This window comes from Uloborus diversus, chromosome 1, assembly GCF_026930045.1.
Source record: "Uloborus diversus isolate 005 chromosome 1, Udiv.v.3.1, whole genome shotgun sequence".
In the NCBI taxonomy this organism is placed as follows: Eukaryota; Metazoa; Arthropoda; class Arachnida; order Araneae; family Uloboridae; genus Uloborus; species Uloborus diversus.
The window spans coordinates 74,011,564-74,033,822 of record NC_072731.1 but is presented as its reverse complement, the minus strand read 5'-3'; the positions used below and the strand labels follow the sequence as shown (position 1 = coordinate 74,033,822).

At 33.1% G+C, this 22,259-nt stretch overlaps 1 protein-coding gene across 2 annotated transcripts in view; it reads left to right on the top strand.

Annotated features, from left to right (window-relative positions):
• The window catches only part of LOC129234648 (ras-related protein Ral-A-like), a gene marked incomplete in the record, with an annotated part of 84,966 nt that overhangs the window by 51,072 nt on the left and 11,635 nt on the right, over window positions 1-22,259 (top strand).

The following is a 22,259-nucleotide window of genomic DNA, read 5'->3' as shown; positions in this document are numbered from 1 at the left end:
CTTTCGGCACAATTTTACGAATATTTTGCATGAAATAACCATTTATTTTTTGTTGGAAAAAAGTTTAATCAATATCAATCAATTTCTACTTATTGTTATATGTTACCAAATGTTCTCATATGTATTTGAATAGAATTGTAATGTATACTGTTGACATCAAAAATAAGGCAGTTTTAAAACATTCAAATTAAACCTTATATCAGATGCATCTGATGATCTCCGAACGTTGTTTACACTGCTATAAAGTCTAAGTATAAATTGCCCAGTTAAATTATTGCCATAATCAGCAGTAACTTATATGACATGACGGATGTATTTCGTCAATGTATGGCATTCCGTAAAAACCCGATGACGAGCGACTCGATTCGTCATTTTACCTCAAGGGCAAGGGCGCCCATATAGGGGGGAAGGGGGCTTGAGCCCCTCCCCCCCCTTTGAAATTAGAACTTCCTTGTTTTAGTACTTTTTTCTTTGCAAAAACGTAAAAACATTTCTTCTCGAGCCATTATTTGAATAAGTTATTAAAATTGTAAAATTTTAATGACTCTATCTGTCCAGAAATCGGTTTCCATGGGAAAAATATCCTGCTAAACCATGGTTAAAATATCTGAACCCCCCCCCCCCTTTACGATTTTGCATATGGGAGCCCATGCTCAAGTGCTCAAGGGTAATTCGTTTGAGCTGTTCCTGCCATTGCACTTTTTTTTTAAGTCATCTTACCTTTTTTTTAATTGTATAGATTTAAATGTTTTTCCAATTGATGCTATACAGGGTTGTTGTTTTTTTTTAAACATATTCAGTGACTAATTCTGCCTATTTGACTCTTCTACCAAATATTTCGTCCTCCGAATATTGAATGCTGAATATTCTATCAATGTATGTAACCTTGTAGCGCACCATATTTTCTTTCTTTTTTTTTTTTTTTCTCTTAGTATGAGTTTAAAAAATATTTTGGAAAGAATAATGTGAAGAAAGTAGCAATTAAAATTTTACTTGGTTGTAAAATAGTACCGAAAGAAAAAAAAAACAGAAGTTCAAGAGCTTATATAAGTGCCACAAAAAAAAGAATGAAAATTGAAAAAATGGTTTAATATTCAGATTCAGCATGTTTCAAACAGTCGAAACTTATTGGTAGTAAAAAGTTCTTATTTCATAAAAGTAAACTTATCTCATAGACGCAACTTTTTTTAAATAAAGTTTTCTAACATATTTTATTATTATTATATATCATCAGGCATTTCTCCTTTTAAAAAGGGAGAGAGAGAGAGAAAGAATGGAAGTAGAACGGTAAAAAATAGCATGAGAAACAAGTTTACAACCCAAAAAGAAAAAAATGAAAATGAGTAGCCCAATTTAAAAAACAAACTTAGCTTGTAAAAGTATCTAATAGATTACTTATTCCACTAGTATGATCAAGTTTTTTAATTACGCTTCAACAATGATAGATTTCAATGTGTTAACCGTTTATCTTTTAAATTACTATTTGGTCTCTGAATATTCGGTATTCGGTATAATTTGTGGCCATATATTCGGTGTTCGTCTTAACTTTTGACCGAATAATTGGCATTCGGATAATGGCTCCAGTTTAAGCTTAAAATTTGTTATCCCGCTTTTAGTTAAAAATAGAGAGTATCTAATGCATGTTCTTCTAAAACTAACGACACGAATTGAAAAATACAGGAAGTGAATTTTCTTATGCCCTTTTTTTTCAATTCAGATCGAGTTCATCCAAAATTGTCGCTATTTTCGTGAGTTCACCGAAAATGCGTTTCTATTAATGTAGAAATTATTTCTTTTTCCGCCTTTAAAAACGTTTTCACTTCCCGTACCATTTGCAAAAGTATCAAGAAGAGACGCCCCGATGGGAGGTCACGGGAGATCATTTTGTCTTTCCAAAAACTTTCCTTAATCGACAAATTTTGAGACGGCATTGCAAAATTAAAATTTTTTAATTTTTTCACTTTTTATCTCTTCTCATTAGTGGTAAGTATATGTCTGTATAATTAATATTTTATCTTTCGGCAAATTGAAAATTTCCCCCTCCCAAAGGTTTTCAGTTCGGGGTGCTTCTGGTGGCAAGGCGAATGCTGGCAATAAATGCAAATGAAGGGTAGAAGCAAACGTAATCCCCTTTTAGTTGAATCCCATTGTTTGACTCAGCATCTTATATAAACAAAATAGTTTTTTTCGCACCATGACGTCATATTAAAGGGACGCCGGACGTCACATAATTCTTCATCGTGTTGAGTTAAATCGAACTTCCTTTCTAGAACATGTTCTATACTCATTTTTTGCTTTTCCTTTATCTTTTTTACACATTTAAGGACTTAAATGTCATCGTATTTTAGATACTTTACGAATTATGCGAATCGAAAACTAAAATAAAATGAGCATGTAGAATTTAAAAAGTTTTAGCGGATTGTGTTGAGAAAAAAAGTCAAAGCTTTGAAATGAGAAAGAAAAAAAAAAAAGGTTCAAGAGGATGATGAAATTAATCATTATTATATATAAGTAAATTAAAACCCCATCCATTTTCCAAACTTTTTTTGTGATACTGATGCAAATTTTCGATGTAAGTCAAATCTAGATAGTTTTATGATTTTTGCTTTCAAATTGTCACAAATGACGGTTGAAGCGTTTCCTTTTCATTTTTTTTTTCTATATCTAATATTGTATATAAAAAAAAGTATTCAGGGCCGACGAGGGGCCATGTCAGCCTAATCGTAAACTAGAGAATCGGTAAACCGACTCAGAATCGGATGAGTATAAATTTGGCAAGTTTTAGGGGTGGATTACGGCCCGGCGAACAAACTGACTAGGGGCTCTTGGCGGCACTGAAATTATTGAATGCGTGGACAATTTTTGAATATCGAAGGATTCACATGTTTTTAGATGTGACTATCCTTGGAAAATGTATGTGCTGTTTGTAGACCTTAGAGAATTGATTCGATTTTGGACAATAGACGCAAGGGGGGGGAGGGCTGCAATCGAACGTTCGTTCTTATTAATTGTGACTTCTAAATCCCAATCATTAATGCTAGATTTTAGATAAAATTTCGAATTAATGTTAACCTACACGGGAATAGGCAGTGATGCAACTTCGGCGGCAATTGCTCTGAGGAGAGCTTATTTTATGTCATCGTTTGCGCGAGTTATAATCAGCTTAGTTAAATCAACAATGTGAAATTTGAATTAAGTTTAACTGTTTTTACTGAAGATTCTCTCTAGAAAGCCTTTCACGCTGTTTTATTGTTGGCAAGCGATCGGAGAAATCGCAATGATTTAAAATTGTTATATGTAGCCATCTTCTATTTGTGAACTATAAAATGTTGCAATTATAATGCATGTATAATTATGGATGCATTTTTCACAACTCAAAAATGGTGCTGCGTAGAATTTTGAAATTTTTTATGTAGACTCTGAGTGGGGTCTAGTTGTGCACTTTCCTTTTTGGTTGCATTCAAATGAGCCAAAAGTGATCTTTTACATGTTTTTGGGGTGAATCGATGTTAATTTTAATGCAGACTAAAGCAATGACACAAATCAGCGACTACTTTTAGATATACCACCAAACGTTTCGTCGCCAATTTGTTTCGCCAACTTAGCGACAAGTTTGACGACAAAAATAATTGTTCAAATCTATTGTCAGTTGGCAATATTTAGCGAGATGCTTGAATCAAATTACATTTGGCGATATTTTAAAAATGGATCTCATTAAAACGATATTCCCGGTATCGGTTAGCAACAAATTTAGTGTAAGTATTTCAAATGTTTTTCCTGCTCACTCTAAGACACTTTAATAGTGTATTTTTGTTCTTGAAACACGTTCCATATAGTTTTTGTCAATGCAATTTCAAATCTCAGACGCCAATAAAAGCATCACCAGTAACATTTCTTTCCATTTAAATGTGCCACATTTAACATACTTTTATAGGTTTAGGAAAGTCTAAAAAGTAGTGCATTTAAGAAGTATGCTAGTTTCACGTACATGAATACACACACATCCATTCTTTTGAGTCATTAAAACTTAGCGATAGCTATTATTTAATGAGCGTGCAAAGTAGTAACTTTACTATTGTTGCATTTTTATTTCATATATTTTTTATTTATTTATTTATTTTTCTAATTCATTAATTTATTCATTTATTATAGCAAAATTTTAAATTGTGTTACCTGAGTGTAGTAGTTTTAAGTTTCGGGAAGTGTACTAGAAAGTTAAAGAGAAACTGTTATTCCAATTTTTCCACTTATGTTTCCTCCTTTTCATACCCACCAAAAAGTTCATATTTAAATGCCATTCGACATAAACTGTTGAGAGTTTCCTGACGTTCTATAAAACATTCACGTGTATTGCTCTCATAAAATAAAATTACTTCCCCTGATATTTTCTCGCAAGAACTTGAGCAGTGCACCGGCTTAGAAAGTCAATTTCAATAAGTTGTGCTGTTTTTTATCAATATTTTAGCAATATTGTCAAATGATGTAAAAAAATTTATTCAGGAAAAAGTAGGGCATGAGAAAATTGTGCATTATTGTGTGCAGGAGCTCCGGAGCCGAAGCGCTTCTGGTCTGTGTTTTCCCTGGAACTGGAGTTATACTTTTCCTATCACTCCAATGATCGTAGTTTTTTTTTATAGTATTTTTATTATTTTTTCTTCAATCTTTTAAGTGGACCCCAAAAAATAATTTTTATTTTTAGTAGCCAGTGGCCGATAGACGACTCTTTAAATTTAGTAGCCATTTTTTTAGAATTAGTCATAATTTCGTCGAGGGCTCTTTTTACTATGCCAATAAAAACATGAAAGTAGACTTTGCCGCAAAGGCAATGCTCCAAGCTGGATGGATGCGGATAAAAAGTTTGGCATATGAGACGTACTCAAAGGGCCAACTGCTCCTCATTTTGCGGCGTTGCTCCGCAAAAATGGCGAAATATCGCGGCTCCGCAAAGAAGTTATTTTGCTCCGCATTTCCCGACCAAACATTTTCAAGCTTATATTTTGCTATTATCATGTCAGACATGTAAATTATGGGAAGTTAAAGATGCTTATACTTGAATATTGAAATAGTGTTTGAAGTTGCTTTATTAATTTATAAATAAATTATTTTTATACTAGTGCTTTCAATGATTATTAAAGCTCTGAAACAATTTTAGATAACTGGTTTCCGTTATTTTTATTGATTTTTATACAAAATAACCGAATTACTCCGCAAATTTTCAAATTGTTCCTCACAACAGATACATCTTATATTGTTCCTCCAAGGTTGGTAACCCTGCACATTGCTACATTGTATGCTTATTTTTACACCACAGGAAAAATAAATAAATAAATAAAATGAACATTGCTTCAACCATCAGTTTTGCAAATGAAAATTAAGAGCATGCTCATATAATTTAAAGAACAAACTTTATTTAGTAAAACATTTTACCAAATGAAAGAAACTGAAGAACAAAACATTTTTGTTTAAAACCATTATGTCGTTGCTTTTTGAATGTTCTTTTTTATAATAAAAGTTGCAATCTGAAACGCAAAAACGTGCACAAATATAATGAATAATGATTATTTTGTCGAATGGAACTGAAAATTTCGCCGAATGATGATAATTTTGCAGAATAGATCTCCAAATTTTGTCAAATGAGGACAATTTTGCCGAGTCGTCAAAAAAAATTCGCCGTACAAGGAATTTTTTGGGAAGTCACAACGACCTCCATAAGCTGCTCTTATCGGGGCGCTCCTGACCGTAGCTCATTGTATAGGAGCGGAGCTGGAGCGTCAAAACATTTGTCGCTTCCACGTCCCTGATCGTGTATGAAGAAACGACTTTGAAAATTTTTTTTTAAATCATTTTTGTTACAAAAATTAATGAAAACATGTAAAAACTGTTTCTTTTGAGACTCAAGTCTTTGTTTTTAAAACAATGTCACAGTACTATCTAAATCCTTGTTATGTATTGATTTCTAAGTGGCTCGCGTCGATTGTTCGTGACCTACCTCATCAGGTTGAAAGAGGTCATACCGTTTTTCGTTCTATATTTAGATGTTTTTACGTTTATTTTTTCCTTTCACACTTCGGTGCAGGGCTGTGGAGTCGAAGTCGGACTGATTTTGGGGTAAGGGAGTCGTACGAAAATATACTGACTCCGACTCTGAGGGTTTTTTATCTTTAATTTTCACTGATTCTCCTTGCAATTTTTTAAAAAATGACTACCTATCAATTTTATTACATGTATAAAGGGATATTGATATGAAAATAACAGTCATTGTGGCAACCAGCTGGCTTGATTGTTTATCGAACTTTCTGTAACAGCTACCTACACCGCAGTCTCCTAGTTTGCTTATTTTTTAACTTTATTTAACTGATCGAAACTGTCAGCAAACAGTTTTGTTGCCTAACATTTTCTGAGTGATCACTTTCATATAAAAATTAAAAAAGATTTTTTACCTCGGAATCTCAGTAATAAAATAATAAAAGGAATGCGTCTCTTGTGAGCAAGTCTGGGAAACTTCTGACGGTGCTTAGTAAATTCAAATAAGTGTTGACAGAAAAACTCAAATCCACAAGATCCGATTAAATAAAAATGTTTTTTTTTTTATCTAAAGACTTTATGTAAGAAAGCTTGATTATCACTAAAAAGTACAAAATAAAATCAGTACATGATTTATTGGTTACAACACTAAATAATTGTAGTTAATCCTAAAATCTTCATGTTAAGGTTAATTCTAAAGCTGCCAATAAAATTAAAATTGAACTAAGAAATGTTAGCTATAGTAAAAGCTATTCGTGCAAAGCTGTATACCGCCATATTTTGTGTAAAATTTGCTCCACACGTACCTGTACCCGACCTCTCCTAGCAGTATAGTGCAATATTTTCGTTGAAATTTTTAATATGAAATTTAAGATTTATTATTGGGGAAAGGTTTCAGAATTAATTTCAATTTTTATTTCGATTTTTATTGACCCTAATATTGAGTTGAGGTATCACCCACCAGATGGGTGTCACCCGGGGGGGGGGGACGCCTCCTCTCAAGAAAGTTTTTTGATTTAGCAAAAAGTTTCTTTTTGCTCTTAAGTTAGCTTTGAAAAATTGAAAGCACAGGATTTGGTCGACTTCTATTTGTTAAACATTAAACGGGAGCAAATTAATCCTTTTCATTTTTTTTTTTTTAAATGGGCTTTTTAAGTAATCTCACTTTAGAAATCGCAACTATTGGATCATTTGATTTTCAAATTGAACTTCTAACGTTGTATGCATCTTAGGTTTACAATCAAATACAACGCGAAAATTTCATTAAAAAAAATTCAACCCCAATCTCTGTTTAGGGGTTTTACCAAAAAATTAAAAATAATTATAATAATAAAAAAATCTGCAGTTGGAGTCGGACACGGGAGTCGTTGGCACGAGGGACAGGGGAGACACGTCCCCCTCAATATTTTGAACTCGTCAAAAGTCCCCCTCAATATTTGAGAATAACAAATGCGCATACAAAAAATTCCGGTCTTATTCATTTGTGACAAGAAAAAAAAAAAAAGTCGAAGAAAAGGTTTTGGACCAAAATAGAGCTGCTGATCTACCAAGAAAACGAACAGAAAATGACACCCCTTTTGCAGCAAAAACTGCCTTATCTATAACATTTGAGGAACCATCTGAAAGTCAGTTGATTCCCACACTGTTTGCTGTCCGTTTACTTGCCTTTTTTGCCCTCTACTTCTTCCTTTTCTTATTATATGTATCTTACTCCCCACCTGCTACTAACAAAACTCATTAATAAAAAATTTTTGAAAAAAAAAAATAGAACCGACTTCAAAATTGCTCTAAAAAGTGAAAAATAATTTTATTCTTTAAACACCATCGATAATACTTTTAAACATACTTTTTGAAGTTGACGCAAAAACGATAGATAAAATCATTCACAGCCATAACTCAACTACAAGTATAAATTTAACCAGGTCCAATTTCTTCACTACCACGTGCATTACGCATTGATGACAGCATATTTGAGTAACGATATAAATGTTTCGTTCCTAACTTTGGATGATTTTTTGATAAAAATATGAACGAAGCATGGTTACAATGGATTTTACTTTTTGTTTTGCGCCAACTTCAAAAATTATGTTTAAAAGTATTATCGATGGTGTTTAAAGAATAAAATTATTTTTCACTTTTTAGAGCAATTTTGAAGTCGGTTCTATTTTTTTTTTTTTTTTTTTTTCAAAAATTTTTTATTTCATTCTTTTTAGTGTAAATGCAGATATTTCAGTAAAAGTAAGAAGTTACCTAGTAAGAAGTTCGGCTATATATCACTGTATTGCTTTAGAAAAGCCTTTATTCAAAATTATCATTACAATTACTATTAATGTTACCTACTGTTATATGGCACCAAAGTTTTATAACAATGAGTTTCATATTGTCGCGTAGATGAAGATAGCGAAGACAATGTGAAAGCCAAATGAAGCAAATACTCGTTAGTCTCAACTCGAGATCTTTATTCAGAACCACGAATGAACATTACATTTCCTTATATACAACTTGAGAAAGTGCTGGAACTTTCCAGACTTGGAAAGATACAGAAATTAATAGAACATTCGAGAAAATACGGGAAACAGTAGAAACGAAATTTAAGTAAAATTCACTTTGTGCTAGTCGGGATTTGAACCCGGGTCGCCCGTGTGGGAGGCGAGAATTCTACCACTGAGCCACCGTTATCCACGGATAAAAAGTGCGAACTTCGCTACAATATCATTTTAATCATTTAATAGGGAAATTTACTGTGTTTTGCCCATAACTTTTTTTCTAAAGAACAAATATGGTCAAACAAAGTAATGGGACCTAAGTTGAGCCATCCCCTGTCCATTAAAAAAAGAATCATCAAAATCGGTTCACTAGGTGAGACGCTATGAGTGGACAAACAAAAAAAAAAAAACATACATACGGTATGAATTGATAACCGCCTCCTTTTTGAAGTCGGTTAAAAAGACGAACTACCATTCAAATCTACCGAGCAGTCGCCATTTTTCTGACCACTCGGACGGGGTGATAAATCTTGGTTGGAGTTCGCTTTGTGTTTTAAAATTCCAAACTTTTCTTGTTTCTTGTAGCAAAAATGTTCAAAATTTCATTGTTATAAACATCAGTAAAATTTGCATTTAAATGAATGCGTACATTACTGAAGGAAGACGTTACTGGAATAAATACTGAAAGCTCGAAGTTTGGTTGGAATTCCTAATTAATGGTCAATTTAAAATGGTTAACAAACCTTCTGTTTTTTTTTTTTTTTTTTTTTTTTTTTTCCCCTCTCTGTAGTAAAAACCGCACTACAAAGAAGGGATTGAATGAAGCATCCGGTCTGGTCGAATCATGAGGTGTGACTCGACCGCTTCGGCCTGTAATAATTTATGTTGAGAACATTCATTTTTACAATTATAATTTTGTAAATTATTGTCCTTTTAGTTATACCCAACTCTGCCATACAACAAAATCTAGTGGAAAATTTTATTTAATTAAAAAGTTTGTGTACTGAACCCTTGGAACCAGAAACTGCAATATAATTGATAATATATTCTATTTAACTTGAAAGTTCCCAAGAAATATTTAGTTAATAATTATACAAACAACTTTAGTTGCTTCAAAATGAAGCAGTCAAAATATTGCATTCTTGAATCATTTCTAGCTTTTAAACTTCCAAAAATAAAAAAAAATAAAATCGTACTAGTTTTTAAAATCTACCGGGACAAATGTCGCAGCAATGAGAACCCTAAAGGAATTTCTTTTAAAATTATATTCTATTGTTTTGTTATTATTATAAAATTTCAGTTTTATTTATTTAAAAATATTGATGTAGCGATAAAATTTACTCAATTTCCAGTCATTGATCAAGATTATTAATAATAAAATAGCCAGAGAATTATAAAAACGTAAATATAAGCTGAATTTTTAACTTTTAGTTTTTATAAATATGAAGAGAATGCCATTCCTTGCGTATCTAATTTTGATGTAAAATCTACATATTTTCTCTCTAGATAATTAAATACAAAATGAACATAGATATAAGACTAAAGGGTGTTTTTTTAGAGGTATAGCACTTTAAGTCGGGAGCACTGTTTGATCTGTGGGCCATTTTGATAGTTAACACTTGTTTTGTGTTTAGTTTGGTTTTACATTTCATCATGAGTAGACAACAGGACGCTGCTACACGCCACACAGCGCGTGTCCCAATTGATTTATTGAAAGAAACTTTCGGTGAACGAATAATTTCGCTTAATGGACCCGTGAATTGGCCTGCGAGATCATGCGATTTAACTACGCTGGACTATTTTTTGTGGGGCTGTGTGAAGTCTCGGGTCTACACCGATAAGCCACATACGATTGACGCCTTGGGCAAGAACATTCGCCACATATCACTTACATACGGTCCCCATTGCTGCAAAAAGTGATAGAAAATTGGACTTCCCGATTAGACGTTCTCCAAGCCAGCCGAAGTGGCCATATACCAGAGATCACATTTTAAAAAAATGGCAAGTAATCATCTTTCGAGAAAAGCCAAATTCATGGCGATTTATATCATTTAACGGTGTTTTATTTGAATCTAAAGTTCTTTTCCTCTAAAAAAGCACCCAAAAAGAAAAGTGAAATATTTAGCGTTTTGATTTAATTTGTTATTTTAAAGGAAAGGGTTTTTGAGTGTATCATAGGTCAATGTGTGAATTCACGGGCATTGTTAATTATACATTTAGTATTTCTTTGAAAATTTAATAGTACGGCTTATTTTGCCATTTTCCTTCTAGAAATGAAGAAATGAATCAATTTGTTCTTCCTTTTCTTTCAAAGATAAAAACCGATTTAAAAGAATACATTTTTCTATTTATGTTATTTTTACTGTTTATTCGCAACTCCAATAAACTATAGGTGGCGCTGCAGCCACTGTCTAATGACGGATGAAAACGGTAAAACAAACAAATGCCGTAACTTATAACTTGCTTTGACGCTTAGTGAATTACAGTAATTTTTCATCGTGTTTGTGGGAAGCTTTCTTTTCTATTCTTCTGAAATTACATTACACCACAAACTGTCTGAAGCCTGTAATTTACCCCAAAGAAAACACGTGGAATGGAAAGTTTTACCTTTTTCTTTAGTATTATTAACCACCGCAAGGTAGCGTATTTGAGCTCTGGAGTTGCGAATAAGTAATTACAGAACAAAAAAAGTAAGTTAAAGAAAAAAAATATAAAAATTTTTAATATATAATTCGCAACTCCATCGAACTATAGGGGGCACTGCAGCCGCTTTCTAATGGCGGACGAAAAAGGTAAAACAAACGCACGTGGTAACGAAGAAAATGCTAATAAGCCTAGTAAATTTTGTTCTTATGCATGATTTTTTCGCTTTATTCTTTTTTAATTAATTTTCAAAGTCTTGTTGATATTCTGGCCCACGTAGAAGGAAATGAGAATTCAAGAAGCATTACTAAATGTCAAATACTAATGCAAACTACGTAGTTCGTAGTTCTAAGCAGCCATTTCCGCGATGTTGAATTCGATATTTATCAATTCTTGATAAAAATTAAATAATAATTGTGACCTGACAAGAATAACAATTAATGCTAGAAAATTTAATATGATGTTACGAATTATTATCAAAAGAAGATGATACTTCTTTGCCTTGCTTGGCTAGCGCTTATTTGTTTTGCATTTGTCGCTGAGTTATTTCTTTCAAATTCCCGAATCGGTTAATTTAAAAATTTTCTGTTTCGATGTTTTTCTGAGTTATGATTTAATTATGCCGTGCTATGCAAATCATCAACAGAATTCTCACGGATATATGGTGGTAGTTTTCTTTTCAGTTGATCTACCATTATTTCTTTTTACCATTTTATTCCACTCATGATAAAAATTAAAAATGGTGGAATGGTAAACATGCGGAATCTCGCCAAGGGTACTTTGCTCGCACAATACTAAAACTATAACCCTAAACAAATCTGGCGAAACCTTTCAGCTGAGAATAAAAGCATTAAAGTACATTCTTTCTAGGTTAAACATTTTTCATTTTGTTCTACGATAATATATTCAAAAAAATATATTGCATACTGTCCATTCCAACTAAATGCTGCTGTAAATATGGTTAGTTAAATTAATTTAAGATTTAAAAAAAAAACATATTCTACACAAAACAATAAAATTTTTACCTGGTATAACGTTATCCAAGATTGTTAATCCAGAGTTTTCTTGCGTTATCGCTTTCACCATTTCTCAGTCAACTCACTTTTTAGAAGGAAATAAGGAAAACTAACATTATTTTGAGAATTTCGAGAATACTACTAAGGGACGAAACGATTTTTGTAGCTGAAAGCAATCTAAGACACATCGATTGCGTTAATAAATACTCAGAACAAACTGCCTGTGTTTACGTCAACAGACACACGTGGAACGCAATGTGGCAATTGTTTTAGTTTTTTCGGCAGTTTTGGAAATCACCGCATGGTAGCGTATTCGAGCGCTGGAGTTGCGAATAGTGCAAAACGTATCAAAAATAATAACTCTGCTGCTATAAATTAACATTGAAATTGATATTTTTATATCACTATTACCTTGATATATTGACGATCAAGAATCAAATAGATATCCAGTTTTGGGAGGTGTTCGATGTTCAGTGGACTCTCGGAATTTCTTTGCATTTTAGAGCAATGCCTGGTATTTTGCACTACAAAGTGCCAGGGGAGAAGGGAGGGGAATTTCGTTACTTGAGTTTTTTTTTTTTTTTTTGGAAATCTAAAACTGCTGCTTGTGAAATAAGTAGTGATGTTCCGGATATCCGTACCGCGAATATCCGAGGGAAAATAAAGATCTGTATCCATATCCGCTACTTTTCTGACGGATCTTAAACGGATCATTTCTATTCTAAAAAATGTTAAATATTTGAATAAAAGACTCTTAAATTCCGTTTAAGTTAGGTTTTATTCCCTGTTTAAATTTTAAGGAATCATTTCAGAAGCCAATTTGTACCCCCCCCCCCCTCCCGTTGCAAAAAGGAAGGGGAAATAAGTTTTAAAAGTGTGTATCAGTGTGTCTTTTTGTGGCATCGTAGCTCCTAAACAGATAAACCGATTTTGATAGTTCATTTTTCGAAAGGTGACTTGATCGAAAGTGTTCTTAGCTTGGCTCGTTCTTGTAGAACTTTAATTACCGAAGACATTAATTAAAAGCCGACTTAACGTTTTTCACAATTAGGGTAGTAAAAATGTACCCGTACGTAAAAAATGTTGACCCTAATTGAAAGAACGAAGATTTCTGCGTTTGATATTTATTTGAAACTTCCAACTGATATACAGTAGGAGCTATAATCTTGTTAAGTAAATTTTAGTTGCAATTCTAAGCCTTTATACGCGTGATTGGTAGTGATTTCATAGTCGGAAGATAAGGGGAAAAAGCTCAATGATTTAAAATTTTTACCTGCTGTCAGTTCATATTTGTTAACAAATGTGTAATCTGACCCGCGAAATTCGTTTTAATATGAGGTCGGCTTTTTGGGACATGTTTTGGTTTTTTAATTTTAAATTTAATATTAGTTTTTGCTATTGATTTGGGGTTTCTGTTATTCTTATTTTGTTTTTCTCGGCATCCTTCCAAAAAAGTGAGATTAAATTTTCTATTGTATTTACTGTTTGTAAAGGTGTTCCCGGCTCTGTATTTCGTCGGTCGGAGTAAGTTCGGTAGAATGGGTCAGCGCTGCATTTATGCTGGAATAAAATGCGAAAAATTATTTCTAGCTTGTCCAGTAGCAGCTTTACACTCTTGTTCCTGTATCCTACATCTACCGAGCAAACTAGAAATAATTTTTCACATTCCATCTAATCATTAATGCAGCGCTGGCCCATTCCTTCCAACTCTCCCTCAGTTTTAACGGAGATTTCTTTAAAGAGTAAATCATAGTCTTAATTATATTTTTGCTGCAATTTACATTTCTTGAAGAAACTGCCATTATTCTGACGGAAATACCTTCCGTAACAAATTTTACACTTGGATAGTTGAAGTGGGTTAAAAAAATAAAAAATGAGATCCGTATCCGCGGATCTACTTTTTTAACGATCCGGCACATCACTAGAAATAAGTCGAGCTATTCTCCCTTGAAAATAAAAAGTGAAAATATTGTTATTTTATTACTTCTTTACAAGTATTTTTTCTTGATACGCTCAACTATTTTATCCCCTGGGGAGGAAATTTCACCTATTTTTGTTTGCTTCGCTTTTAACGGGATTAGATTCTCATTTAGAGACTAACTTTTTATTTTCAGTTATCTTATTAAACGTTGAGAATACAGTCGACTCCCGCTACAACGCGGTGATCCGACTTACGCGAAATGGCTATAACGCGTGTTTTTCAGTAACAACGAATTTTAGAGCTAAAGCGAATTTCTCGCTCTCAACACGAAAATATTTGAAAGAAAATCGTGATGCTAAGTTTCGACTTTGTTATTGACTAGTAAACATTGATTTCGTGAATGTACTGTCATCCTTTCAGCATCACTGACTGCGCAAGCTCCCACACACCCTACAATAAACATAGCTTTATTAGTGTCATTTATTTATTCTAAATATGAAAGGTGATGAAATATTGTGGCACCTAAGCACGCTGTTTCATCTAAAGTTTAAAGATGGAATCAAGAAGCGAAAGTTTGACAATTTAAAAAAAGGTAAAGATTTTTGATACGCTTGAACAACTAGAAAGTGGGTCGATGGTAGCACGACAATAAGGTATGAGTAGATTTTTCATACGTATAATTAAAAGTCAAGAGAAGGCAATCCGTATGTCCAGACCTTAGTTTTAATATGAAGCTCGCAGAGTAGTGTTTAAGCAAAATGTAAACAAAATGAAATTAGAATATGCTCTTGTCTTGTAGATTATAGAGACCCTGAAAGCGGAGTGTTACCATGCATCGATGTAAACGTTATAAAAGTAAATACGAAGCTACTGAATTTAAAAATATATTAGGATGATGATCAGATTGTGCACCATAAATCGTCCATCAACTTATTGTATCTACTGCATAATACTCTTACAGTGCAGTGCTTTATTATTGCTACATACTGTACGTATCATAGTACTGTTTTATTTTTATAACCCTCTCTCCCATTGATCATTGACTTTGTGCATCGTAACAGTATTTTATGTTGCCTAATGTAGATTTTTTTTAAATATGGTAAAAATTCAACTCTTTATGTAAGAAACGATAATATATAGTTAAAAAATGGTCCAAAGCAGTTTAAAAGGTGTTTAAAAATGTCTAAAATGATTGGGTATGTAAATAAAAAAATCATATACAGAACTTTTTTCCACAACGCGAAATTTCGACTTACGCGAGGAGTCTTGGAACGCATCCCTCGCGTAAGTCGAGATCCGACTGTACACTTATTTGAGTCGGTTTTTGACCGCATTTTTAGCCTTTTGAACGTCAACGTTTCCGAATGGGAACATCAATTTAAAAAAAAATGCTTTTATAATAAGTTTCGCTTGTGAGTATTTAAAAAAAAATTATTTTAATCAACAACAGTAGATTAAACTTTTTAAAAGAAAAACTCTCTTTCATTAATATTGTTCCTTCAAAACATACAAAAAACCATTTTTATCGATTTTCATTGTTAACTTTTTTAGTTTAATGCTGATAAAATTTCACAGATAATACAGATAGAAATCGTGTTGATGATAGAGACGTGTCGTTCATGAATGAACGGGTCAAAAAGAACGAATCCTTAAAATGAACGGAATCGTTCGTTCAACTTAAAAAATGAACGACCGTTCTTTTGAACGGTGAGGAGTTTGGTACATTGCATTGATGCTTTTTCGATAAAATAGCATTAAAAAAATAAATTCATCTTTAAATTTTTAACTCTCTTTTAATCTCCAAGCTTTCTTTTTCTGAGGGCAGTACAATATATTCATTTCGAACCTTTTTACTTTTTGCAATTTATTCATCATTTTTCTTTAACCGTTGCAGTTATTTAGCAATTTTCCAATGTATCCTTTAGTAAAGTTTTGTGCAACTTGTTTGGGTTACTAACAAAATGCCCACTTCCTGTCCCAAGCAATTGTTGAAATCCTTCAAAAAATACCCTTTATCACTTTTCTGGCCATTCTTATGTTTTCTATAACATCCTTATCAACTACCATCTAGATTGATTCGGCTTTATTTTTAACTTACTTGATGACTTCCAAGTCGCTTATTTTACATTAAATATCCTGAGATTAAAATCTCAGGATATTTAGGATTATTGCTGTCTATTTTTTCCCCCATTTAAAAAAGTGTTGCTTTTTTTCTGTTATCATCGGTACTGTGAAATAATTTTGAAGCTCCCTAACATTTAGATGAGTCTTTTTTAAAATTAAGTTATCCGGTATTCCTGTTGACCTACCGATGTATTTGTTGTTACTTTTTTTCGTTTCTTTCGTCGAATACATGGTCTACTATTGATAATAACATATGCATACATTAGGATGGGCCGAAAAAATCGAAATTCTGCAAAGCACTTAATGCGGAAAATTTGTGACTCTAATTACTGTGCGAAATTTCGTGACTCCGAGTTAATGTCTTCTGCTCTGGCAAGAGACTTGAGATTTTTAGAAAAACATTAAATAAAGAGAAAATTTACAAAATATTTTAAATTTCGTTGAATTTTAAGCCTTAGTGCGGAAATTTTTTTTAACTTCGTAACACAAACTACTGCGTAACATTTCAAGACTGAGTTAATTTTTTTTTCTCTGTCAAGAGCATAAATTGTGAATTTTACATAAAATTCCTTAAATACGAGTGATATACTACAAAGAAGCTACATGCCAAATACGCTGTAATAATTCGAATTTTTAATCACATCAACGGCATAAAAACATCTCTTGAACCATGTGTTTCCTTTCAGCGTTTGGGTGAAGGGGGTCAATGGCCCCCCTTATTTTAAAAAAACTAACGTTTTTTACATATAAGTGGGCATGATTTTATGATTTTCCGTTAAGAGTTCACGCCCTTTATCCCCGGAAAAATTTTAAGTAATGTCCCTGTCTTTAATTTTGTAGACTCTTAACACAATTTATTATGCACATTTTCCTAACTCTGGGTTAATTTCCTCTGCTCTGACAAGAGGTCTAAATTTCAATGGAAAAAAGCATTTTTTAAATCGTGTGTGGCTGTTGAGTTGGGTAGAGATGAAAAATTTACTAGGTCTTTTATGATAATGTAATAGCATGTAAGAACAAGTTGGATTAAAAATCGATGTTTTTATACGATTACAAAAACTCTGGGAATCATGCAAAAAATGAGAATTGCATTCAGGATATAAAGTTCTATTCATTGAGGAAAAATTATAAAATTACTTATAAAACGTGTTAACTATGCGTTATTAAAATTACCAAATGTACTTTTTCGATCAATTGACGGAATCAATTACATCGATACCTTTTCGGCAAGTATTTTGATGCACGAAGGGATCCCCACGTATACTTAGCTCCGTCGCTAATAGAATGGTTGGTTTGTATTCTAAACCAGGATGGAATACACACATTAATAAATCTGAACAAAATCTAAAACTAAGTTGGTGGTTTTATAGTAGAAGTGTACAATCTCAATATTCTATTAGCTGTTTTCAAACAGAGATACACATTTAGCACAGCTCAGATCGCGATTAGGAAGATAAGAAGAGCATACGCCTTCCTTCATGGCATGTGATATCAGTAATAAATATTGTTGGTCTTTACTCAATATCGCCTTTTTCTAATTTTACCGGAGTAAGATTTGGAGTCTGACGTTGAACCATCAACAAACTGGAAGAGATACCGCAATGAGAGTTCTTTAAGATGTAACAGGACAACAGCAAGCTGTTGCTCCAATTGGCGAATGATTCCAGTTTTTAAGCTAGTGAATTGAAAATATTTTAAAATATGCATCAGATACAACAGAGAACTTTTAACAAATATTTAAACCACGTTACTTCCTTATCATTTTCCCCGTATAAGCAAAGAAAAAGGGCCCCATTTCAGTTCAAAACAGGCCCGTTATTTCGATATTTTCAGGGGGGGGGGAGATAAAAAGCGTGAACTGAATGAAATTTTATTAAAAACTACAAAACCCCGCCCACTTATGTGTAAAAACGTTGTTTTTTTTTTAAAGTAAGGGGGGGCCATTGACCCCCTTCATTTTAACCCTGAAAGGAAACACCTGCTTAAGGGGTGGTCTTATGCCGTTGATGTGACTAAAAACTCGAAGTATTGCAGCGCATTAGGTATGTAGCTACTTTGTAATGTGTCATTGCATTTAAGAAATTTTATTACAAAAATTCTCAAAATTCAGACTTCTTAAGCAGAAAACGTTAACTCACAGGCTTGAAATTTTATGCAGTAGTTTGTGTTAGGATGTTAAAAAATCGCCGCACTAAGACTTAAAATTCCTTCGGAATTAAAAATGTTTCTTAAATTTTCTCTTTATTTGATGTTTTTCTAAAAATCTCAAAAATTCAGTCTCTTGCCAGAGCAGAAGACATTAACTCAGAGTCACGAAATTTTGCACAGCAATTAGTGTTAGGGAATCGCAAATTTTTCCGCACTAAGGCTAAATGCTCTGCAGGATTTCAGTTTTTTCGGCCCACTCTAATGCTGTAGCTGGAAAAATTTAATAACTTAATTTTTTGACATCCTGAAATGGAACCTGCGGTTTTTGGAATGGAAAACATATTTTACCATTCGGCAACTGAGAAATATCTTATAAAATGAACTGTAATTGCTGAATGCATCTAAACCCGAATAAAGTTTTTCGATTCATTATTCATAGGCATATCTTCTTATCTTTCCTTCAAAGAATGTTATTGATCTAATGAAACATATCGAATGTACATGAATATGTCGTGCAGAGAGATCACCTGCAACTTTTTTAAATGAACGAATTAAATGAACGGATCAAAAGAATGAACGATCCTTGATGAACGGATCATTGAAAAGAACATTGGCCCACCTCCAGTTGATGAACAAACACGACCGATAGAAATGAGCTATCCAATGAACTCCCTTCTTTAAGATAGAAAAAGGGTTTCTTGTAACTCCAAAACACGTGCTTGCTATTTCCTGAAAATTTGTGCCTATGAACTTTGGTTTGTCTTTTACTTTTCAGCGCACGGATATTTATTTAATTCTTACTTATTATAAGTAAGAATGAAAATAATGAATATAATATATTCATTATTTTTATTTTTGAGATGAAAGCCTTCCCGTTTCCTTTTATATCAATAAATTAAAGTTCCCGTTTTCAAGAAAAATGAGGGGGGGTGTATAACCCCTTGGTAATTGTTCTACATTATATCAATTGTCCCCCCCCCCCCAATAACGAAGAGCCAGTGGCGACCATGGAGTCGGACGTTTCAAAATCCAGGAGTTGGGGTCGGCTATTTTTCTTCCGACTCCGCAGCCTTACTTCGGAGCTTAAGCTTGTAGGGCTTAAAAAGCGCTGTGTAGTAAAGATACTATGTTGGAACTGTGAATTTTCAACTTTTTATGAAGAAGTTAAGAATTCCAGAAAGCCACAGTTATGTTTTACATTTCTGTGCTCTCTTGCTTTTGAATAGCTTTTTATGTATTCGACGTTGCAGCTTAACCTTGGTCCATTGCCTTAAAAATTCTGGAAATAAGAGAAACGGTATTCTACTACTAACGGAACTACCTATACATTATTAGTAAATCAATCCATCATTTCCCTTTCATTCCCCTTCGGGAAGTTTCTGAATTTGATTCTTCAGTAGGGAGGCATACTACATTTCGTGGGAAATTTCGTGAGAAAATTGTGAGACCATTTTTTTTATATTCTTTATGGCCTGTGTAACTATGCCTCACCGGGTGTTTTGCTTGAATTTTTGTCAGACGGCCTGTATGACGTCATCAATCCAAGATGGCGGCTATGATGAGTTTTTGCAATTATGAGTTAATTTTTGGGTATTTTGTGATAATTTTCTGGTGAATTTATTTCATTAATATTCAATTCATCTTCTTACTATAGGTTAAAAGCAAAATATTTAATTGATTTGTTTATTAACTTATTTTTAAAAAAATCTGATAAATCTTCTTTTTTCACTTTGACTCTCAGAATTAGCTGCTTTAAAAGTACGTCGAGTGAGTTTTCGCAGTTAAAAATACTTTTAATTTTCAGGCTAAGATCACTAAACATTAGTACAGTCGAACCTCGTTAATTCGAACACGATCACAACGAACTACTGCTATAGCGAACTACATTTGCGATCCCCGTCCTTCTGTTTAAAATCTCTTAACACACCTAACACTATTGTTTTTCGGATAAAACGAGCTGCTGTATAGACAAATTCACTTTGAAAGTCATTTTGAGTTTGTTTTAACGAGATTCGACTGTTTAATCGTTTAACAGAATTCTAACAACCTGTATACCCCCTGATCCCCTAAACTCCTCGACTGGATGTGAATATCGTACATCAGGGGTGCTCTCAAGGAATTTGTAGGGAGAGTAGAAGATAAAGCTTCTGAGTAGGGAAAGTAGTGTTTGCCGGTTCGTTGGTGAGTAGTCTGCAAATCTACAAGTACGGTTATTTTTCCGTAACTTATCACTGCTATTTTATTCACGATGTCTTCTCTCTCAGAAACTCATTTACAAGTCTCTTTGCCTCCATCTTCAAAAAAAGCAAGGCTACAAATTAATTATGAACTATGTATTTTTTGTCAGATTAAGAAGTGCCCATTAGTTAAAGCCATTGGTTATGATAAAGTGTTAGAATGTATAAGGAAGAGAGCAGAATGAAATGACAAAGAGTATATACATTGCTTACTGACAGATTAACGAATGTGACCGTAGAAGAATTGAAAAATAAAAACGCATTATGGCATGCAGAATGCTACAAGAAGTGCACGCATAAAGCAAGTATGGACAGAAGTAAGAAATTACACGAAATTTAAAAGAAGAAACCATCTTGTTCTACTTCCATTCATAAATAAGATGTTGTAGGCTACACACAACGAGATCCAAAATTGTCGTTGGTGACAAAAATAAGTGTTTTTTCTGCCTCGGAGAAGGCGGTGTAAGAAAACCTTTGGTGGCGATAAAAAAGATTCTGCAGGTCAGCAATTAAAAAAAGCTATTGAAATTTCAAATTTCAAAGTTAAACAGAGTGACTGTACAGATCTAGGAGACCCTCTTGCAAAGAACATTTTATGCCATAAATCTTGCTGGGAAAAACAGGTATTTAATGTTTTACGAAAAAATTGCGATCCTGATGTAGTAACAAAGTCACAAGACGTTTCTAATAAAGCAACAGACGTAGAATTTCTGTGTGCATTAAATAATTTTCTTGTTCAGGGAAATGTTACTACAATAACAGACTTGAAATTAATTATCAGCCAATTGCAAATAAAAATAGTGGAAAACATAAAACGTTAAAAGAAATTAAAAATCTCATTCAAGAGGAAATTGATGACGCTATATTTAGTAATCCAAAAAGTGTAAATGAGTTGAAACGCGTATCTTTAAAGACAACTGTAGATATTACCCTATCTAATGCAGAAGATGATTTTCTAGACATTGGAAAAAACATGAGAACTATCTTTGAAACTGCAAACATTTTACACAAAACAGTTTTATCTGATCAGAAATGGACATTTGCATGATCTCTTGAACAGAATCAGATAGTTGATGCCGTTCCAATCGAAGTTGATCGGTTTTTTAAATGGTGCTGCAACGTAAAATTCGAAATTAATTCTATTTATGAGGTGCAGAACAATATTGTGCTGAATAAAGCTAAAAGACTATCATACATATTCATGTATAAAATACTGTCTCCGTACCAAGCTTCGAAAGAAACTGTTCATCGACACGCCCGGGATATGCCTTTGCAAGTTGGTGTTGGCCTTAATATGCACTCTGCTACCCGAAGCAAATATATAATTGATTTTTTTTTTATTTTTTTTTACATAAAATAGGTGTTTCGATTTATTATGCTTAAGTTCTACGCTTGGAAACACAGATAGCGAATGAAGTAATAAAGGCGCATGGATGAAAGTGGCGGAATCTATATTCCTCCTGATCTGATAAAAGCAAATTTTTTATTTTATGCTGCAGGTAACATTGATTTCCTTGAAGACACATCTTATGGGAAGGGTACATTTGCATGGCATTGTAATGATTCTTTACCAACAGAAAAAAGACTCGGATAGAAAAATTCCACTTTCTCTTACCACACCTTCAGCAGCCCGTTTCCTTTTGACATTACCTCAGTCCCG